The 14,457-nt window shown below is 43.0% G+C and overlaps 1 non-coding gene across 1 annotated transcript; it reads left to right on the top strand.

Moving 5' to 3' along the window:
- Positions 1–10,212: 10,212 nt before the first annotated feature.
- Positions 10,213–10,285, top strand: Trnaa-cgc (transfer RNA alanine (anticodon CGC)). Its single transcript has one exon. It is a non-coding gene; the product is annotated as a tRNA-Ala (tRNA).
- Positions 10,286–14,457: the final 4,172 nt, after the last annotated feature.

Below are 14,457 nucleotides of genomic sequence, written 5' to 3'. Positions count from 1 at the left end.
CTGCCATCATGAAATCTTGAATTCCACTTAAAAATATTTTTACCGCTCATTGCATCATTACTATAATCACATTGTATCATTTCAAAAGTTTCTGTGGCACTCTTACCCACTCAAAAAGAAACTTAATATATGAAAATAGTAACTGTTCTCGAAAGAACAGATACCATTGATTACTGTGCAGCTTCTCTAGAATAAATGGTAATGAATTGAACCCTCAGCTGCCTACAGGTGTTATTGATATACCTCGATGGCGACAGCTGAAATATGTGCCCCAACCTGGAGCTGCACCGTCATTAATGGTATTTGTCCTTTCGAGAACAGTTACTATCTTCATATACAAAGCTAAAGGCTACCTAGCCATTGACCTTCGTCTGTGCGAATGCGCACAGGTTGCCCGAACTCTTAGGGAATCCTCACCTTAGTGTAAGCCAGTAATGAGTGGATGGGCAAATATCTATTAGGTACATTACGTATGTAGATTGTGGACAGTTGGGAATTTGGGTCTCACGGGAAGAATTGGCTCTGAGCACTATGGGACTTGACATCTGTGGTCATCAGTCCCCTAGAACTTAGAACTACTTGGCACGTTACTCCATTGCTCTTTTCACGACCGAGAGTCAGAATATACTATTACAGTTTTGTTTCTTACGAGCAGTCTGTGATGCTAGCGCTCTTCCTTTTAAAACGGCAGGTAGTCGAAACACCACCTTTTTAATTCCTGAATCAGATCACAGATAGCAGTAGTGGTTCCGCGAATATAAAGGGTAGACACCAAGACTCTGTAAAGGACTGTTGGAATGTTCTATCAATCTTTCAGTCCCTCGACAATAGAAATGCGCTCCTTGGTCACGGAGGCATTCGACTGTTCGAATGTGTATTTTGCTGAAAATGTTTTTTTACCAACGTGTAAGACCTGGACTAGATGAGGCGTTCCATTGGGTCCGCACACGTCGGATTTACTATGAATTTGAATGGTATATAGACGTTTTGCTCGCAAGAATAGCAGTGTCCAGAGTACTTCAAGTTTGGAGTACGTTCGCAGTTGCCGCACCATTCCACCCCCACACTGTGACGCACGCACTGCTGCAGAACTATCTCTGCCGGACACTCGGAACGTGTACTCCCTTTTGACGATAGTGGTCTTAACGTGCGATGACATGAGTAATTCTCTTTCTGAAGTCCTCTCGTTAGTTCTCATCAGATACGTGCGATAGCAGACGAGAGATTTCTGACATATTATGCACCGTAGGAGAAATTGGGGAGCGATTGGAAATTGCACGAACGGGTAAAATCAGCAGTGGGGAAGGGGAACGGACGACATTCATTTGGTGTGAACTTTAAAACTTACGCGTCGTATAGAGTGTTCTGTAAAATTTAAAGCAAACTGATGGACGAAGACGACCGTTGGAGCAGGTTAGTGACATCTTGCATTTCGTTCGAACTTTTATGGAACACCGTTCGGGTTGCTGGAAAGGTCCAGTGGATGTGCATAGAATCTGTAAAGTGAATAGCAAAAAGATAGTAGTGTGGGCAACTCAACAGCACCAGTCACTCCCCATCACCATTTCTTGAAGGCATCAAACACTCATGTTCGAAATAGTTGAAGTAATACAGCATCAACACCAGTCACTTAGTAAGCTACTAGCTTAGTGCCCGCTACTTCGCTTCGCTGTCCAAATTTTTGTTTTCGTTTTTCTTTAATCGAATTTTTATGTTGGTCACAAATTATAACTCCCCTTCTAAACTTTTCACGCTAACCGGGGCCACAGAAGCATCGTATTTTCCGAATTTAATTCTGATCAAAAAGCGATTGTGGTAGCTGGAGACCAAACCTTTCGTCAGACACGCCTTTAGCGTTCTTGTGGTGATATTTCCATAGAAAATTTCCTCGCCTAACACGAGTTTCTTTACGTCTAACCAGAAGTGAAATACAGATTTTCGAGCATTTACCGTGAAAAACATTTTGACACACCGAAATATTTTCTTAAAAAATTTCATGTCGTGTTTCACCTCCTTTAATTTCCAAAATAATACAACACGTATTTTTTTTTAATTTCTAACAGAGAAGTGAAATGCAAATTCTGATAGATTTCAAAATGTTTTCTTAATGAGATAATTTTATAAAACGTTTCATCCCTTATTTCACCCCCTTAAAGCGTTGAATTTCCAAAAAGACTGAATTATGTATTTTTTTTATTCGTAACACGGAAGTCAAATATCAATTTTCATAGATGTAGCTTTTAAAATATTTTACTAAACCTTTTATAACGATTCAGTTTAAAAAAATCATCTACTGTGTCGTCGTCGTCCCCCCCCTTGGGCTTAAATTTTCTAAAATGCTGAAACTGGTATTTTTATATTTCTGACTGAGAAGAAAATACCGAGTTTCGTAGGTTCAGCTTCAAAATTGCCTTAATAGCGACTTATTTTCGAGAAGAAAAACTTTAATTCCATATTTCACCCCATTATGTATAGATAAACTCTTTTCATTCCACTGCTTTGTGGCAAACTCGCTCTCATCATCAAACACTGAATGTGTGCAGTCAGCGTAATTAACGTTTCGTTTTAAGAAAAGCTAACTCCCAGCCTATCATGTGTAAGAAGTCAAAGCTTCTAAATTATGTGTAACACAATGATTTAGTTTTGCATGTTTATTCAGTGGTATGTTTCGATACTGTCTGCAAAATTTTATATGAATGGAGATGGCAGTAAAGAAGTAATAAATTAAAACATCAAGCCGTACACTGGAGGTTTACTTCACGGCGAGCGAAAACGTAGTAAGCAACAAGTCTTCTTGCCTTCATTATTTTGTGAGAGTGTGGAGAAAAATTATGTGTGATGTTTGTTGAAAGTCTCTAAGCTCTCTCACTCTGAAATAATGGACTAATATATTATAACACTTTATGTTCTGCCTTACTGCAGGTCGTGTCGTGGGGGAAGCCTCGTCAGAGAGGTCCACCGCATGAGCGTCTAGGGAAGTGTTTCCAGTGGTGGTTTCCCGTTGCCTTCCACTGGTGATGATGAAATGATAATGAGGACAATACAACACCCAATCTCTGAGTGGAGAAAATCTCCGATCCAGCCGGAAATCGAAACCAGGCCCCTTGGCGTGACAGACCACCGCGCTGACCACTCATCTATGGGGCGGACATGTATGGATAAAATGTGGGTAATTTGCACGTTGTGAGTTAAAGTTCCACAGTGCATAGACATAGGTTCTAACTTTAATAGTCGATTCACTGTGTTAACTGTTTAATGTAAGACTATTTTTGTGAATGACCAGATAGTACAGGATTTTAAATTTTTTAATTCAGCCAATAATTATATGAAAGGAAAGTCGATCGGTCTTTAACGTCCCTACGACAACGACACGATTAGCTGGAGTGCAAGATCGGATTAGAGAAGGACGGGGAATGAGATCCAAAGGAACCATCGTGGCCGTTGTCTCTAGTGATTTAGGGAAACCATGGTAAACTAAATCTGGATGACCGGACAGGGGGCTGAATTGTCGTCCTCCAGAATGCGATTCCAGTCTGCTATCCACTGAGCCATCTCACCAATAATAATTGTGGGAATGATATAGGAAAATCAAATCGGGTTACCCCTGGGTGCCGTTAGGCAGGCAACCTGCAACTAATACTAAATGGTCGTTTTAGTGGTTCAGTAATAAACTGTAGACGTACGTTTTATTATGACACAATACTACCTGGTTTTCGCACACAATGGTACGTCTTCAGAAGCTACGGGGCAGCTCTTGCTAAACGAAAGTTCGTGGTACTCATCATACGAGCTTTTTGTTTACAAAATGCTGCCAGTAGTTTATGAAGGTCTGTCATTGTGGGTTCAAATCAGTTGAGATTATGCCATTAACAATGGTTGCGTCAAAAATAATCGTAAATGTTACTTTATAATGAATCGATCACGTTCTCCGCAAAAGGGATGAGGTTTCCTTACAGAAACAGTAGGTAGCCCCAGCGTTTGGAGTTTTCCTCAAACAGGCACGAGACATCAATCGAAATGGGAGAAGCTCTGTTAGGTTCGTAGCAGGTTGATACAGAGTGAAATAGAAATGTTCTGGGGATACAAATTAGAATATCTGTCAGAAACGCTACGTTGTTTTCACGAAACTCTGTTGTGTCAGTTACAGAGCACATATAACCGGGGAAGACGGCGCGACCATGTTTCATTTACTTCTACATCAATACTCCGCCAGCCACATGACGGTATATGGTGGAGGGTAGTTCTGGCAACACGAGCTGATACCCCGACCCTGTCCCACTCGTGAATGGCGCGTGGGAAGAATGACTTTCGGTAAACCTCTGTGTTAGCTCTAATTTCTCCTATTTTCTCTTGGTCGTTTCTGTGGTGTCACCGCCAGACACCACACTTGCTAGGTGGTAGCCTTTAAATCGGCCGCGGTCCGTTAGTATACGTCGGACCCGCGTGTCGCCACTATCAGTGATTGCAGACCGAGCGCCACCACACGGCAGGTCTAGAGTGACTTCCAAGCACTCGCCCCAGTTGTACAGCCGACGTTCATAGCAGTGGTTCCCTGACAAAATACGCTCTCATTTGCCGAGACGATAGTTAGCATAGCCTTCAGCTACGTCATTTGCTACGACCTAGCAAGGCGCCATTATCAGTTGCTATTGATATTGTAAAGAATGTACAGACAAGAGCTAAGTTCAACATTAATGGATTAAAGTTAAGTATTCCACCAGCTACATCCTTTTTTTCTATAACTACCTTGTCCTGTTTCAGACCTCACGCCAGCCTGCGTGAGCTTAAACGCGTGCCTTTCGGCTTCCTCTCAATTTAGTGGGTTGGTCTCCTGCCAATCCACAACAGTTTCGCCAGACGTATGTGGGAGGGAATGAGGTGTCGCCCGATTTTTCCCGCAAAAGTGCTCTCTCCAGATTTGAAGAGTAGCTCCGTCCGCGATGGACAGCGCCTCTCTTAGAACGTCTTCCACTGGGGTCGGCTGAAAACCTCTGTAACGATCTCACGCCGACCAAACGAATCTCTGACGAATCGCGCCGCTCTTTTATCAGTCCTACCCGGTAAGACCCCAGATTGATGAACAATACTCAATACCGCCTTGTAATCCACTTCTTTCGTGGATTAATTACATTTTCTTAAGATTATTCCTATGAATCTCAGTCTGGCATCTGCTTCCCTACTATTAGCTACACTGGGTCATTCAATTAAGATATCTGGTTAATTACTATTATTATTTTACACTATACTGTTCCCAAAATATTCTCATCAATAGTAGTATAGTAATGGATTTCATTTCCTACAAAGGGTGTATCCATAAGAGCGCGCAAAAGTGTAAAAGGAAGTGAAGAATGCTCCACAATTTGAGGTATGGAACTTGGGGTCAGAGAATCCAGCTTAAGGAGATATGAAAGTGAACGTGTCTACCGCTGGCCGAGCGGTCCTAGGCGCTACAGTCTGGAACCGCGCGAACGCTACGGTCGCAGGTTCGAATTCTGCCTCGGGCATGGATGTGTGTGATGTCCTTAGGTTAGTTAGGTTTAAGTAGTTCTAAGTTCTAGGGGACTGATGACCTCAGATGTTAAGTCACATAGTGCTCAGAGCCATTTTGTCTACCGCTTTGTCTAACATTATTGTTTTCCAACTTATTTTCAACTAACATGCGTTCAAGTTTACACTTTCTGTGCTGCTTATTTACATGTACATTCTTTAATTCCTGCAGGAAAACAAGGAGGACGAGCTGCACATATTAGCGTGTGACCAGTTCTCCAGGAAAAACAATTACACCCACATCACCGACAACGTGCCCATGCAATGCTTGTGACTGACTTAGCAGCAAGGGTCACATTGTGTCAGTGGTTACTCCAACAATGGATTGATAGACAAGATTACCTACGAATCGTGCTGTTTACTGACGAGGCCTCATTTATTCGAGATGGTACTTCGAACAGCAGGAATAGCCATGTATGGGATGAGAAAAACCCTCACGCTATAGTAGTCACACCATCAAGTACATTTTCCTGTGGATATCTGAACCGGAATTGTAGGCGACATTCTCATTGGGCCATATCTTCCACCTGGGCCATACCTTCTACCTGGGCCATATCTTCTGCGTGGCCGTCTGAACAGTCACCTGTGCTTGAGGTACGTCCAAAGAGATCTGCCTGGGTTGCTGGAGGTAATATCCTTGGCTGTTCCTGAGAGTATATGGATACAGAATGACGGTGCATCCCTCAATTCAGTGTGGACGTCAGAAACGATCCCAAAGATGTATTCCTGGTGGCGGGATTGGAGGGGGAGGTCCTATTCAATAGCCTGCGAGGTCTCATCACCTGAATCCCTTTAATTACTTCCTACGGGGATATCTAAAATCACTTGTGTGTCAGACACCGGAAGATACGGAGATGGAATTAGTTTTAAGAATTGTAGCTGGCTGTGATGTGATTCGAAACGCACCAGGGATGTTTGTCAGGGTGCGTCAGAATCTTGTTCGCCGATGTCATGCTTTCATTGAGGTTGATGGCCGTCAGTTTCGGCACATTTTGCAAAAGACAGTACAAGTGGTAGTTCATTTGTCATCATCATCATCATCATCATAATCATCATCATCATTTAAGACTGATTATGACTTTCAGCGTTCAGTCTGGAGCATAGCCCCCGTTATTAAATTCCTCCATGATCCCCTATTCAGTGCTAACATTGGTGCCTCTTCTGATGTTACACCTATTACTTCAAAATCATTCATAACCGAATCCAGGTACCTTCTCCTTGGTCTTCCCCGACTCCTCCTGCCCTCTACTGCTGAACCCATGAGTCTCTTGGGTAACCTTGCTTCTCCCATGCGTGTAACATGACCCCACCATCTAAGCCTGTTCGCCCTGACTGCTACATCTATAGTGTTCATTCCCAGTTTTTCTTTGATTTCCTCATTGTGGACACCCTCCTGCCATTGTTCCCATCTACTAATACCTGCAATCATCCTAGCTACTTTCATATCCGTAACCTCAACCTTGTTGATAAGGTAACCTGAATCCACCCAGCTTTCGCTCCCATACAACAAAGTTGGTCGAAAGATTGAACGGTGCACAGATAGCTTAGTCTTGGTACTGACTTCCTTCTTGCAGAAGAGAGTACATCGTAGCTGAGCGCTCACTGCATTAGCTTTGCTACACCTCGCTTCCAGTTTTTTCACTATGTTGCCATCCTGTGAGAATATGCATCCTAAGTATTTGAAACCGTCCACCTGTTCTAACTTTGTTCCTCCTATTTGGCACTCAATCCGTTTATATTTCTTTCCCACTGACATTACTTTCGTTTTGGAGATGCTAATCTTCATACCATAGTCCTTACATTTCTGATCTAGCTCTGAAATATTACTTTGCAAACTTTCAATCGAATCTGCCATCACAACTAAGTAATCCGCATATGCAAGACTGCTTATTTTGTGTTCACATATCTTGATCTCACCCAGCCAGTCTATTGTTTTCAACATATGATCCATAAACAATATGAACAACAGTGGAGAAAGGTTGCAGCCTTGGCTTACCCCTGAAACTACTCTGAACCATGAACTCAATTTACCGTAAACTCTAACTGCTGCCTGACTATCCATGTAAAGACCTTTAATTGCTTGCAAAAGTTTGCCTCCTATTCCATAATCTTGTAGAACAGACAATAACTTCCTCCTAGGAACCCGGTCATATGCCTTTTCTAGATCTATAAAGCATAGATACAATTCCCTGTTCCACTCATAACACTTCTCCATTATTTGCCGTAAGCTAAAGATCTGGTCCTGACAACCTCTAAGACGCCTAAACCCACACTGATTTTCATCCAATTTGTCCTCAACTAATACTCGCACTTTCCTTTCAACAATACCTGAGAAGATGTTACCCACAACGCTGGTTAAAGAGATGCCTCTATAGTTGTTACAATCTTTTTTGTTTCCATGTTTAAAGACTGGTGTGATTACTGCTTTTGTTCAATCTGATGGAACCTGTCCCGACTCCCAGGCCATTTCAATTATCCCGTGTAGCCATTTAAGACCTGACATTCCACTGTATTTAATGAGTTCCGACTTAATTTCATCCACTCCAGCTGCTTTATTGCACTGCAATCTATTGACCATTTTCTCCACTTCCTCAAATGTGATCCTATTTCCATCATCATTCCTATCCCATTCTACCTAGAGATCTGAAACATTGCTGATCGTATTTTCACCTACATTGAGCAACTCTTCAAAATATTCCCTCCATCTGCCCAAGGCATACACAGGATTTACCAGCAGTTTTCCTGACCTGTCCAAAATACTTATCATTTCCTTCTTACCTCCCTTTCGAAGACTGCTAATTACAATCCATAATGGTTTTCCAGCAGCTTGACCCATAGTATCCAACTTGTTTCCAAAGTCTTCCCCTGATTTCTTCTTGGATGCTGAAATTATCTGTTTGGCTTTGTTTCTTTCTTCAACATCTTTCTCTGTCTACCTGAGTTCTAGTATGTAGCCATTTTTGATACGCCTTCTTTTTCCTTTTACAGGCTGCCTTGACTGTGTCATTCCACCAAGCTGTTTGCTTCATCCTACTTTTACACACTACTGTTCCAAGACATTCTTTAGCCACTTCTACTACTGTGTCCCTGTACCTTGTCCATTCCTTTTCCAATGACTATAATTGACTACATTCAACTAACTGGTACCTTTCTGTGATCGCTGTTATGTACTTGTGCCTGATTTCCTTATCCTGAAGTTTCTCCACTCTTATCCTCCTACATATGGACCTGACCTCCTGCACTTTCGGCATCAAAATCCCATATTTACTGCAGATTAAATAATGATCAGTGTCATCAAAGAATCCCCTGATTACACGTGTATCCCTCACAGCCTTCCTGAATTCCTGATCTGTTATTATTTAGTCAATGATAGATCTGGTTCCCCTGCCTTCCGAAGTATACCGGTGAATGTTCTTATGTTTAAAAAAGGAGTTTGTGGCACAGAAATCCAAGTTTCCCGTTCCTGTTGGCCTCCATATCCTCTCCAAATTTACCCATAACCTTTTCATACCCTTCTGTTCGATTTCCAATCCTGGCATTAAAATCACCCATGAGCACAAGACTGTCCTTGTCCTTTACTCTAACAACTACATCACTGAGTGCCTCATAAAAACTATCCATATTATCTTGATCTGTCCCTTCACAATGCGAATATACTGACACAATCCTAATTTTCTTGCTAGACACTGTCAAATCTATCCACATCAGTCGTTCGTTTACACACCTTATTGCAACTACGCTGGGTTCCATTTCTTTCCTGATGTAAAGCCCTACACTCCATTGTGCTATTCCTGCTTTGGCTCCTGACAGGTAGACCTTGTATTCTCCCACTTCCTCTTCTTTCTCACCCCTTACCCGAATGCCACTAACAGCTGAAACGTCCAGCCCCATCTTACTTGCAGCCTCTGCCAGCTCTACCTTCTTCCCAGAGTAGCCCCCATCGATATTAATGGCTCCCCATATCATTACCATTTGTTTGCCAAGTAGTATCTTAGGAGTCCCTGGTTTGTCAGTTAGAGGTGGGACTCCATCACCTCCAAAGATCCGAGGTATTTTGCTCTGATTGTTGCCAGCATCGTATTTAAAGTACCAGGGAAGCAGGTTGGTAGCCTTACTTGCCCCGAGTCCCATTGAGTTTTACCCCTAACGGTTGAGGGACTAACCGGTGGATTTGGTAGTCTTTGCCGTATGTGCACAAAGGTGACCACGACTCAGAATATGTCCGAGATGCCCAGCCTTACTCCAAAGTAGCTGGTATCCCGACTGTCGGGACCACTTACTTGGCCACTCATACGTTGCCCGTGGTTCATGAACTAGGACGTGACTACAGGAACCCACACCATGAACCACGTTCATTTGTCAACGATGATATTTGCAGTCAACTGTAACTAATGAAAATAAGAAAGTAGACTGTAATGTGATTTTATTCCTATTATCTCCATAAGGTGGCTTCTCCAAACCCAGGTTGCTAACCTCAAATCGATCAGTGGAGTATCCTGTACTCCTTTTACATTTCTCCCCGCTCTTACGGAAACACCCTGTACATGGGCAATATGTTACATTCTTTTATGTTCAGGGTCAACTGACAGAGGTTTCACCATTCACCACTCCTCTGCTGGTCCTTCGTCAAATCGTTGCTGCCTTTTATAGACAACTGCATCACCGAGCGAGGTGGCGCAGTGGTTAGCGCACTGGACTCGCATTCGGGAGGACGACGGTTCAATCCCGTCTCCAGCCATCCTGATTTAGGTTTTCCGTGATTTCCCTAAATCGTTTCAGGCAAATGCCGGGTTGGTTCCTTTGAAACGGCACGGCCGATTTCCTTCCCCTTCCTTCCTTAACCCGAGCTTGTGCTCCGTCTCTAATGACCTCGTTGTCGACGGGACGTTAAAAAACACTAACCTAACCTAACCAACTGCATCATCAGCGAACAGTCTTAAAGAGTCTCTGACGAATTCTACTAGACAATTTATATATCGTATAACGCTTACTTGGGGTACACTGGAAATTACATCAGTCGATTTGGTTGCGATAGGAGCGACGGGTTGAATTCTGTCTGGAAGGAAGCAGTGAATGTAGTACTCGGTAGGCTAGCATTTTTTCCACTAAACGGCAGTGCGAGAAGTCGAGGAGCACGGCGCTGTTAACCTGAGCGTCGATGTGTACAACGCTGTGGACGTCACGGAGGACATAGCGAGCTGAATTTCGCAAGGTATCTTTTTTCGGATGTTGACTTTCTATAGAGGTAAATTTCTATCTCAAAAAACATCACGATTTTTTTTGGTCATCCCCATATTTGACGACGAGCATATAATACATAGTTGTTATACACTTCCACAAACTCAGCATGCGCTATTGCAGCTTTGCCCTCTTCAAACATAGAAAAACGTTTCACAGAACACTCCATTTTATCAATAAGCCTCACAATCTTGTTTTGGCTCCTCTAGCGGTGTACGGCAGTACTATGATGAGGGATGTTCATGTATATCACGGATGTAGACGTGTACCTGGAAATAAACAAAAATCAGATTTTTTATTTTTTTATTTTTTTTTTTTTTTTTTTTTGTCATCAGTCTACTGACTGGTTTGATGCGGCCCGCCACGAATTCCTTTCCTGTGCTAACCTCTTCATCTCAGAGTAGCACTTGCAACCTACGTCCTCAATAATTTGCTTGACGTATTCCAATCTCTGTCTTCCTCTACAGTTTTAGCCCTCTACAGCTCCCTCTAGTGCCATGGAAGTCATTCCCTCATGTCTTAGCAGATGTCCTATCATCCTGTCCCTTCTCCTTATCAGTGTTTTCCACATATTCCTTTCCTCTCCGATTCTGCGTATAACCTCCTCATTCCTTACCTTATCAGTCCACCTAATTTTCAACATTCGTCTATAGCACCACATCTCAAATGCTTCGATTCTCTTCTGTTCCGGTTTTCCCACAGTCCATGTTTCACTACCACGATACATGAGCATAAAACATGTTCCTTAATTCTACAGATTGACTTCAACGATGCAGGACTTTCATTACGTGAATCTGTCCTATGACCCTTCTTGAAAACGAGAATGATTTGCATTTTTTTTGCAGTCGGCGGGTACCAAACAACTGCTTTTGGATGGTGAGCAACCTCTTCCTGTGTAGACTCTTCCAGGTACCTCATCTGGTCCTGATGCATTTCCACTACCAACCAATTGTAAGTGATTTTCCATTGCGCGCCCAGTTATCTAAGTATCTGCCAATTCGAAGTTCATTTTATGACACAAATGCGGGACCGTATTAAGTCGTGAAGCCACGTTGAAAGACAGAATTCAGTATTTCGTAATTCTTTCCATTGTCTTCTCCGGTGAAACGTCGTCACTAAGTGAAGATGACGTCGACCCGCTCACTGCTTTTAAGACGAAAACCTCTCCGGGTTCTTATCCAGATGATGCCTGCATCATATACCTCATGCAGAATTCAAGGAAATGAGGTAAAAGAGTTTGGTGCCCCTTCAGGCAGATACGGGTAATATACGATATGTACATGAACCAAGAGGAAATAGTAAGACTGGATGATCAAGAACAAAATTCTCAGATTAAAAATGGTGTAAAGAAGGGATGTAGTCTTTCGCTCCTACTGTTCAATCTGTACATCTAAGAAGCAATGATGAAAATAAAGGAAAGATTCAGGAGTGGAATTAAAATTCGAGGATATCAGTGATACGATTCGCTGATGACATTGCTATTCTGAGTGGAAGTGAAGAAGAATTACATGATCTGCAAATCGGAATGAACAATCTAATAAGTGTAGAATATGGATTGAGAGTAACTAGAGGAAAGACGAAAGCAATGAAGTAGGAGAATTGAGAATAGCGAGAAACTTATCATCAGGATTGATGGTCACAAAGTAGATGAAGTTAAGGAATTCTGCCACCTAGGCAGCAAAATAACCAATGACGGTTGGAGCGAGAAGGACATCAAAAGCAGACTAGCTATGGTAAAAAGCGCATTCCTGGCCGAGAGATGTGCACTAGTATCAAACATAGTCCTTCATTTCAGGGAGAAATTACTGAGAATGTATGGTAGCGAAACATGGACTGTGGGAAAACCGGAACATAATCGAAGCGTTTGAGATGTGGTGCTACAGACGAATGTTGAAAATTAGGTGGACGGGTAAGGTAACGAACGAGGAATATGTGGAAAACACGCACAAAGAGAAGGGACAGGATGAAAGGACATCTGTTAAGACATGACGGACTGACTTCCATGGTACTTGGGGGTGTTGTAAAGGGCAAAAACTGTAGAGGATACTGAGACTGGAATACATCCAGCAGATAATTGAGGACGTAGGTTGCAAGTGCTACTCTGAGATGAAGAGGTTGGCACAGGAGAGGAATTCGTGGCGGGCGACATCAAACCCGTTAGAAGACTGAGTGACTAAAAAAAAAAAAAAAAAAAAAAAAAATCAGAGGATTATACAGTCAATTTATCTCGTTCTAAATGCTAATAAAAGAAAATGTAGTGATATTGTTGCGAAGCTCCTTCCGCTACGCACTGTACAGCGGGTTGCGTAGCGTTCCGACGTAACATCAAGCGACGGCAAGTCAGCCTGGAACGTAATAGCAGAGAAGTCTGTGAGATGAAAGATTTGCTGTAATGTTGCCTATCTATCCGAGAAAACAGCTTCCTAGGCACCCTGCATTAGACGAGTGGGAAGGATCCAACACTTAGTATGCATGCCGGCAGGAGTGGCCGAGCAGTTCTAGGCGCTACAGTCTGGAACCGCGCGACCGTTACGGTCGCAGTTTCGAATCCTGCCTCGGGCATGGATGTGTGTGATGTCCTTAGGTTAGTTAGGTTTAAGTAGTTCTAAGTTCAAGGGGACTGATGACCTCAGAAGTTAAGTCCCATTGTGCTCAGACCCATTTGAACCATTTAGTATGCATGTAAATACGTTTTTCAGGTAGATGGAGAAAGCGTGCTACGCACTACGCGGCAGGGGAAGCGAGTGTCGCTGGACATTCGGAGGAAAAATCCAAGCCAAAATGAAAGCGGCAGCGAGAGGGGGCAGGTTTCATCGCTTAAGAGCGCCCGTTAACACGCTTTATCGGCGCTCTTACGACCCCCGTTAAGGGGTGCGAACGGCCTGCAGCGCCGCCAACGACCCCCGCCGGAATGACTCTGTTGACATTTAGAGCAGTCCCAAACACGAACTGAGTTGACGGGCGGCGCTGCGGCCGTAGCAGCAGCAGGCAGCAGCAGCTGGGCTAGGCGGAGGGGAAGACAACCGCCTTCTGCCGGTGCGGGTGCAGGGTTTAACGCCGCGTTGTTAACAGGTTCCGACTTCTCTTCACGGTCGCTGGTCTCCCAATTAGTGGTGTACACAGCGTGCCAAGTTGCTGCCACTCACTACTCTCCTTGCTTCTGCCAGGCAGCCGACACAGTGTTAATATAATCGTCGTGTTCAGAAGTTGCCTTTTACACTGCTTAAGACGACTACTTAAGGGGGAACGGAGTGTCATTTCGGTGAAATAAGTGTTTTTTTTTTTAATTTGAAGAATTTTATGGTCGAAATCGTGTTCAAATTTTGTTTGTAGTCCCACTAGAAATATTTCACTTTCTAAATAATTACTTACACAATAATTTGACTAACAGACGTCAATATGGCCGCAGTTAATTAACAATGTCATTTGTACTGGCTTACCAAAAAGTGTGCTTGTGAGCATATAAATTTTACGCTTTGGTGTTTATGATGGCGTTGCTACTTTCAGTCAAGTCAGTGTTGCTAAATGTGCCATGCTGCAATGTCTACGATTAACTGTAGGCTATCGCACGTTTGAGGCGATGAGAACTTTGGTTGGAGAGAGACTGAGAAATGCAGAAAAGAAGCTAGAAATATACAATATTAAATGCATATAGCTTTGGCAGTGACACAA

Source organism: Schistocerca nitens, chromosome 10, assembly GCF_023898315.1.
Source record: "Schistocerca nitens isolate TAMUIC-IGC-003100 chromosome 10, iqSchNite1.1, whole genome shotgun sequence".
NCBI lineage: Eukaryota > Metazoa > Arthropoda > Insecta > Orthoptera > Acrididae > Schistocerca > Schistocerca nitens.
This window is presented reverse-complemented; position numbering and strand designations above follow the sequence as displayed.